Genomic DNA, 9531 nt, shown 5'->3' with positions numbered 1-9531 from the left:
TTTGAGTAGTGTAGGCCAGTAAGAACTTGATTCAAGTGTTTTATGTGCGATCCTGGTTCCACTATAATGTCCCCCAGTCGGTCCTGAGTGGCAATGCTCCAAAATTTTAATTGCTTCTGTCTTTGTAATGCATCTTCGAATTACTTGATCTGTACATATACGAAAAAGAAAAGGTTCTTCCCAAAAATAGTTTTTCACATCAGTGAAGAATCACTTCTTTTGCTGATGTGTTAACCCTTTTGGTATAATGTTAGCGGCTAAATAATTCGCAATGTCTGCAAACCAAGGTACCTCAGAGTCAGAGATAGTAAAAAGTTGTTCTTCAGGGAATGAGTCATTTATCTCCTGTTCATTCAGTTCATTGAGACATGGGTTTTCTAATCTGGATAGATAATCTGTTGCAAGATTTTTTACTCCTTTCTTATCTTGAATTTCTAAATCGAATTCCTGCAACAATAAAATCCATCTTATTACTGGAGGTTTTGCATCTGTTTTAGTAAGGAGGTATCGGAAGGCTGAATGGCCAGTGTAAACAAAAACTTTAGATAATATTAAATAAGGTGTAAATTTATCGAATGAAAACACCACAGCCAATATTTTGCAGTAGCATAATAAATCAGTTTAAAGTGCTTGTCTTTCCGTTGTCCAAGAACCGCTCCTACTGCACAATCACTCGCATCACACATTAGTTCAAAAGGTAAATTCCAATCAGGTGCAACTACAATTAGAGCGTTAATTAATTTATCCTTAAGAGGATTGAACGCTTCTAAACAATCCTGACTGAAATTGAAAGGTACATCTTTCTCTAGCAAATTCATTAAAGGCTTAGCTATTTTAGAAAATCTTTAATAAATCGTCTATAAAATCCAGCATGACCTAAAAAACTACGAATATCCTTAACTGAATTAGGGGGAGGTAGTTTCGCAATAGTTTCAATCTTTGCCTTATCAACCTCGATTCCCTTGCTAGAAATTTTGTAGCCTAACACAACCCCTTCACGAACCATGAAGTGACATTTTTTCCAATTCAGTACAAGATTTGTTTCCTCACATCTAGTTAAAACTCGTTTTAAATTTTTAAGGAAAAGATGGAAAGAGTTACCGAATACCGAGAAGTCATCCATGAATACCTCCAAAATGTCTTCCACGAGTTCATCAAAAATAGCCAACATGCATCGCTGAAAAGTAGCAGGAGCATTACATAATCCAAAAGGCATTTGTCGATAAGCAAACGTACCATATGGACATGTAGTTTTCTGTTGGTCCTCAAGAGCTATTGGGATTTGGAAATAACCGGATAGTCCTCTAGAAAGCAATAATACATATGTCCAGATAATCTTTCCAACATCTGATCAATAAATGGTAGGGAAAGTGATCTTTTCTTGTGCATCATTCAATTTCATGTAGTAAATGCAGACTCTCCATCCCATGACTGTTCGTGTTGGAAATAATTTGTTCTTCTCATTGGCCACAACAGTCATGCATCCTTTCTTAGGAACAACCTGCACAAGGCTCACCCAGGAACTGTTAGAGATAGGATAAATAATTCCAACATCTAGAAGTTTAATTACCTCAATTTTTACAATGTCTTTCATGTTAGGATTCAACCATCTCTGCGCTTACACACAGGGTTTGAATTCATCTTCCATTAAAATTTTATGTGTGCAGAAAGAAGGGTTAATCCCTCTTATGTCAGAAATCTTCCAAGCTATAGCTCTTTTATGCTCTTTTAAAACTTTGATTAACTCATCTTTTTTGGTTGGCTGTAAATCTGAAGCAATAATTATAGGAAATATGGAATTATCTCCAAGAAACGCGTATTCCAAGTGATCTGGTAATTGTTTTAATTCCAATTTAGGTGGTTCTTCAACAGAGGGTTTTAATTTTAATTCATTGTTTACCTCATTATCCTCGTAGCTCTTCTGTCTCAATGAAGGTTCATTGGAATTTGGTTCAGCTTTTATCTTATGTATCTTAGAATCATCATCATTTACCTCCTCTCCTTGGGCATGACACAATTCCAAAGTATCCTTATGTACTATTTCCTGTAAAGAGTCTTGAGTAGCATGATCAATAGAGTCAATAAAATAACATGAGTCATCCTATTCCCTAAAAAATCTCATAGCATCATAAATTTTAAAAATAATCTCTTCGTCACCTACTCTAAGCACAAGTTTACCATCACCTACATCAATAACAACCCTAGCAGTGGCTAAAAATGGACGACCTAAAATTAAAGGCACCTCAACATCCTCATCCATGTCAAGCACAACAAAATCAACAGGGAATATAAATTTATCTACTTTTACAAGTATGTCCTCTATAATACTCCTAGGATATTTAACAGATCTATCAGCAAGTTGAATACTCATCCTAGTGGGTTTTGGTTCCCCAAGACCAAGTTGTTTAAACATTTTATATGGCATCAAATTAATGCTAGCGCCTAAATTAGCTAGTGCCTTTTCAACATTCAAACTACCAATTAAGCAGGGAATAGTAAAACTTCTTGGATCTTTTAGTTTGGTTGGCAGTTTATTTTGGAGTATGGCCGAGCATTCCTCGTTGAGTTCCACTGTAGATAAATCTTCAAACTTCCTTTTATTTGTTAAAAGCTCCTTTAAAAATTTTGCATATGTAGGCATCTGCAAGATAGCTTCAAAAAAAGGTAAATTAATATGTAATTGTTTAAAAAGTTCGAGAAATTTACCGAATTGTGCATCTATGCGGTCTTTCTTCAACTTTGCTGGGTATGGGATTGGTGGTTTATATTCCCTCAACACCGTTTTTTATTATCTTCGGGTTTTTCCTCCCCACCTTCTTTTCCATCAGCTTCTAGTTGTAGCTTCTTTTCAGATTCAGCTAGCACCTTCCCACTCCGTAATGTAATTGCTTTCACATGCTCTTTTGGGTTGGGTTCGGTATTGCTAGGTAGGCTCCCTGGTGGTCTCTCTGAAATCATCTTAGCCATCTTTCCTATTTGATTCTCGAGTCCTTAAATTGATGCTTGCTAATTTTTTAGTGCGGTTTTAGTATTCTGAAAATGAGTTTCCGCTACTGAGATAAATTTTGTCATCATCTCCTCAAGGTTCAGCTTTTTCTCTGGCTGGTACAGTTGCTGTTGAAAGCTTGGTGGGGGTGGTGGTCTTTGATTTCCTTGGCCTCCTCATGAAAAATTTGGGTGGTTCCTCCAACCTACATTGTAAGTGTTACTATAAGGATTATTTTGAGGTCAAGGATTATTACCCATATAGTTCATTTGCTCATTCTCCCCGGTAGGGTCGTAGGCTGGATAGTCTAAATTGCTGATTCCACCTCCACTTGCATTGCACTGCATTACTGGATGAACTTGTGAAGAGCCAAGTAAACCATCAGTTTTTCTATTCACAAGTTCTACCTAATTAGAGAGCATAGTAACCAAATCGATGTTAAAAACGCTAGCTACTTTTGTTGGCTTTGTCCTCATGACTTGCCACTGATAATTATTCAGTGACATCTCTTCTATAAATTCATAAGCCTCTTCAGGTGTCTTGTTATTAATAGTCCCACCAGCAGCTGCGTCAATCATCTGCATAGTTGATGGATTCAAACCATTGTGGAAAGTTTAAACTTGTAGCTAAAGTGGTAACCCATAGTGAGGGCACCTTCTTAATAGATCCTTGTATCTCTCCCATGCATCATAAAGTGTTTCTAAATCCATCTGCACAAAAGAAGAAATATCATTTCTTAGTTTAGTCATTTTAGCCGGCGAAAAATATTTTAGTAAAAAATTTTCGGTCATTTGTTCCCATGTTGTGATTGACCCTCGTGGTAACGAGTTTAACCACTGTTTAGCTTTGTTCGTCAATGATAATGGAAACAACCAAAGGTGAATGGCATCGTCAGAAATGCCATTGATCTTAAAAGTGTCGCAGAAGTCCAGAAAGTTTGCTAAATGAGTGTTTAGATCCTCGTCCTGCAAACCATCAAACAAAACAAACTGTTGTATCATTTGAATTGTGTTCGGTTTTAATTCAAAATTATTTGCAGCAACAGTAGGCCTAACTATACTCGATTCAGTTCCTGTTAAAGTAGGTTTATCATAATCATACATAGTACGAGGAGCAGGATTCTGATTTACTGGGTTTGCAACAGCCACAGGAGGTAACGGATTATTTTGATTATCAGCCATCTCCTCGGTTGTGGTTTGAATATCGTCCTCTTGCCCTTTCTCTATGTATCGTAGGCGTTGCCTTATTTCTCTTCAGTTTCTACGAGCTGTGCTTTCGATCTCACTATCAAAAAGTAGAGGTCTTGACGGGTTTATTCTAGTCATAAACTATAAAAATCTTCTAGAAGTAAATAAAAGAAAATTTTAGTAATTTAAGCAAAATTAAAAATTAAATTAAATTGCAATACAAAAATGGCTAAAGTAATAAAACTTATGCGTTCCTAATATCTTAGTCCCTGGCAAGGGTGCCAAAAACTTGATGGTCACTAAACTAACTAAAAATTTGACTTAAGGCAAGCGCACCTATCAAACAGTAGTATAGCTATGGTGAGACCGGAAATATCGTATCCACGAGGACTAAAAGTACTAGTAATTACTATCTTTTTATTATCTAGCCTAAAAATTTAGGGAATGTTTTCTCTAAGACTAATTATCTAATTAACTAAAGTAGCGATAGAGATCAAAGTTGAAAAATACTTTTGAAAAATCGATTGAGAAGACAATACCCAAGAAAAATCCACCTAGACTTCACTTATTACCTTTGAATTAGACGATTTATTTACTTAACTTATTCTGTAGAAATCCCTGATTTATGTTAATATCCCTTTCGAGACTAAAACTAACTGACTCTAGGTTGATTAATCGAAATCTCTTTCTAATTAAAACCCCTATTGTCGCATTAACTCGATCTATGGATTCCCTTATTAGATTTGACTCTAATCCGGAAAATTTATGTCGTCCTATCTCTAGGATTGCATGCAACTCCTCTTAATTATGAATGATCTACTCTTAAACAGGGACTTTTGCTCCTTTGAATAAGCATATCAAAAACCTGAATTAATATCCTGGAATATTAAAGCAAGAATTAAAACTCCCAAATAAGAATAAGAACAAGTATTTATCATATAAATCAAAGAGTAATAAGATTTGTCTTAGGTTTCATCTCCCTTAGGTATTTAGGGAGTTTAGTTCATAATAATAATGGAAAACATCTCAAAGTATAGAAAACAACAAAACATAAAGAAACCCAAAGAACTTCTAGGAAGTTGGATAGAAATCTTCAGTCTTGATGTAGATCTTGTCTCCGAGGTGATTCCAATGGCTATCCTTGAGTATTTTCTGCCTTCAATTCTTTGTTTCTACTCTAATCCTCTTCTATGGTGTTTATATAGACTTTTGAATGCCAAAATAGCCCAAAATTAGCCTTTTTCGAGTAGAACTAGACTCGGGCTCGATAAGGACACGGCCGTGTGCCACGCCTGTGTGAAGGTGCTTAGGCTGTGTGCAATTTTGACTTGGACTAATGTCGACACGGCCATGACACACGGGCGTGTGGTCTACCCGTGTGTCACACATGGGCTTGTGGATCACCTGTGTGGAAGTGCCTAAGCCATATGAAACACTAATTTAGGCCTAATTTGTCCATTTTTGGCCCGTTTCTCGCTCTTTTTGCTATCCTAAGCTTTCCTGAGTATAAAACATGAAATTAAAGGATTAGGAGCATCAAATTCAATGAAACAAAGGAAAAATCATCCATAAATATGCCAAGCATGGGGTAAAAATATGTATATATTATGGTTTATCAATGATGTATGTTTTGGTACTGAAATTGGCTAAAATTATAGTGCAAATGTGTTTGGTTTGATGCTTGTAGGTTTGACCCAAATTGGGTGGCAAATTGGCTTTCCAAATGGCCTATTTTTGTCTAGATGGGTAGGGACACGGGCGTGTGTCTCAGCCGTGTGCGACACACGATCATGTTGCACGGCCGTGTGTCCCCTGGGATACCCTATGATTTTAAGTCAGTTTCGACCACGGCCAAGGTACATGGGCATGTCTTGTGGCTGTGTGATTAAGTCAGTATGTATGCCCTAATTTCACACGGTCTAAACACACGGGCGTGCCTAATGCCGTGTGAAGCACACGGCCTATTCACACGGGTGTGTGACATCTGTAACTTTGAAAATTTATTTAAGTTTCGAAAAATTTTGTATGTATTCGGTTTGGTCCCGACCCCTTTCTAATGCATGCTTAAGGCTTCATAAACCTTCTAAAGGGACTCTATAATAATGTTTGACTATATTTGTGGATGATGTAATGCCCCGTACCCGAGACCGTCGCCGGAGTCGAACACGAGGTGTTAATAGACTTAATTCATTACTTAAACAGCCTAAACAATTTATTTTTAAAATTTTCAGTCAAGCTAACAATCTGCATCATAGTCGCTTAAAAATTCATATCTCGAGTTACGAAACTCGAAATCCAATTCCGTAAATATTCCCTGAAACTAGACTCATATATCTATTTACTATTTTTTTTTAGAATTTTTGGTCAAGCAAATTAGTACAGTTTATTAGTTAAATTCTCCCCTATTTCGGAGTTTGACTGCTCTAACCTCTGTGTATTAAAAATCAGATATCTCCCTGTACAGAGTTTCAATGACTATGACGTTTGTTTCTAATAAAACTAGACTCAATAAGGAATCTGTAAATATAAATCATGACTTCTAATTATCTTTTAAAAATTTATGGTGAATTTCAAAAGTCAGAATAGGGGATCCAGAAATCGCTCTGGTCCTGTTTCACAAAAATTTAAACATCTCATAAAATATAACTCATATACCTGTTTTGTTCCATCCATATGAAAATAGACTCATAATTATTCAATTCCATATATTATTCATCATCTAATTGTATCTCTACTATTTTTAGTGATTTTTCAAACTCACGTCACTGCTGCTGTCTGAATCTATTTTATGGTAAATTTTACCTATTTCATGGTTTTCATGGATTAGCTAGCAATTTAGCATACATAACACCAAATATGATCATGATTAGCCATTCCAATGGCTAATCATTACCAAGCATTTCCATACCACTCAATAACCATATCATAAGACCATATACACAAAATGATTATAATGCTATACATGCCATACTCAAAATATACAAGCCATTATGCCAAGATGGTATACGGATAGTGTGAGCGTGCCTCCGACCGTTTCTGATTTCTGAGCTGGCTTGTCAAAACTACAAGGAATGAAAAGGAGGGAGTAAGCATAAATGCTTAGTAAGTTCACATGCAAAAAGCAAGTAACACAACTATATAAGCAAACATAAAACATCATTTGCATACCCATCACCGAGACATTCATATCACATTTTTATTTACCATCTTATCATATTGTTGTTATGTTGAGTTTTCAACCCGAGGGTTAAGTACATACCTGTTCAAAGTATTCATTTCACAACACTTACCAATATGTCCCTTTCATCTTGAGTATTCCTCCATTTGAGTAAAACTTTACCCGTTGAACACATCGGAATATAATTCGGATACATGGAAAGTTTGCACATAAGTGCCACATATGTAGCCAAGCTACTATGTAACCCGCCCATAAGCGAACTAGGACCCAACTCAATGAGCTCGGGCGTTCGCATCCATAGGTTAACTCGGACTCAACTCAACGAGTTCGGATGCCTAGTTACATTTCACGAACTCGGACTCAACTCAATGAGTTCGGACATTCGCATCCATAAGTGAACTCGGACTCAACTCAACGAGCTCGGATGCTCAACCATCCTAGTGACATGTCACTTGTATCCTAATCTATTCCTAAGCTTCAAACGGGATTTTCCTCGAACACATCTCCTTGCCATCTTCCGTAAAATACCGAAACCAATACTCGGTAGTACTTTATATTTAACAATTAATACACATAATTTGCATTTTATACGAAAATAACCACAAAGCATAATATTTCATGATAATAATCAGCATCATATCATATAAACAACATTAAATTGCTTAAAATGACAATTATGTTACTACATTTACACATGAACTTACCTCGTATGCGAAAATGGCTACTTTTACCATTTCATCCACAACTTGGTATTTTCCCTATTTTAGCCTGAATTTTAGTTTTCCTTGCTCTATCATTTAAAATATAGTCTAATTAGGACTCACATTATTCAAATTGACCCAAAATCATATTTTGGAAAATTACAGTTTTGCCCCTAAACTTTCGCATATTTACACTTTTTCCCCAAAGCTCGTAAATTAAACTTCAGCCTATTTTCTTATGTTTTATGACATGCTGATCATTTTTCCCTTCTATGGCAACAACAAATTCTCACTCTAACATGTACTTATGACTATTAGGTATTTTTACCGATTAAGCCCTTTTGCTAGTTTTCGCTTAAAACCGAGTACCACAAGTTGTCTAACATAATTTAAAACCTTATATTCTATTATAAAACACCAAAATACACAAATTTAAACTATGGGTATTTTTCCAAATATAAACCCTAGGTTAAATTATTGCTAGCATAAGCTTAATCGAGCTACCGGGACTCTAAAAACGTAAAGAACTTGAAAAACGGGGCTAGAATGGAGTTACAATCGAGCTTGGAAGCTTGAAAAGCCCTAGCCATGGTTTCTCCTTGCTATATTCGGCCATGGGGTTGAAGATGAGCAAAATTGGCTTTTAATTTTGTATTTTAATTCATTTTACCCCTAAATGACCAAAATGCCCTTACTACTAAACTTTCCAAAAATTCTATCCATGTCCAATTTTTGTCCATAGACTTAGAAATTGGTAAAATTTCTATTTAAGACCTCCTAATTAATATTTCAAAACAATTTCATACTAGAAACTTCTAGAATGCAAGTTTTACAAATTATTCGATTTAGTCCCTAATTTCAATTTAAGCACTTTATGCATAAAATTTCTTCACGAAATTTTCACACAATCATGCAATCATATCATAGACCTCAATATAATCATAAAATAATTATTTATATCTCGGATTTTGTGGTCACGAAACCACTATTCCGACTAGGCCCAAAATCAAGATATTACAGATGATGTATATGAAATACTAGTAGAATGTTCTGATTTGTCTGGTAACGCCTTTAACCCTAGTTCAACGATGGATACGGGTTAGGGGTGTTACAAGAATTGTGGAATAGCTATAATTTAGAATTGGCCAGATCGTCAGTTGGGTGAAAATTAAGAAACTTGGCTATGGGGGGTTTATCGTGTTGGAAAATATGGACATTACATATATAATAAGGGTAATTACATGTTATTATTTACTATCATAATATGTTAACCCAAATTAAAAGTGATCTAATTTGGTTAAGATTTATTGGGCTTTAATTGTTAAATAAAGTTTGGATCAAATTGTATAGATACTCTAGTAACTAATTTCTAACTAATGATAGACTAATTAAAAATTAGGGTTAATGTGAAAAAGTTATATATTAGGGTTATGGTCTCCAAATTACACATAAGTAACTTTTCTAATATCCCATCCTTAG

General features: G+C 35.4%; 1 non-coding gene across 1 annotated transcript; it reads left to right on the top strand.

Annotated features, from left to right (window-relative positions):
* The first annotated feature begins 3622 nt into the window (after nt 1-3622).
* LOC121226876 (small nucleolar RNA R71) lies at nt 3623-3729 on the top strand. The gene has a single exon (XR_005924559.1). It is a non-coding gene; the product is annotated as a small nucleolar RNA R71 (small nucleolar RNA).
* The last annotated feature ends 5802 nt before the right edge of the window (nt 3730-9531 follow it).

Source organism: Gossypium hirsutum, chromosome A03, assembly GCF_007990345.1.
Source record: "Gossypium hirsutum isolate 1008001.06 chromosome A03, Gossypium_hirsutum_v2.1, whole genome shotgun sequence".
Classification (NCBI taxonomy): domain Eukaryota; kingdom Viridiplantae; phylum Streptophyta; class Magnoliopsida; order Malvales; family Malvaceae; genus Gossypium; species Gossypium hirsutum.
This window is presented reverse-complemented; position numbering and strand designations above follow the sequence as displayed.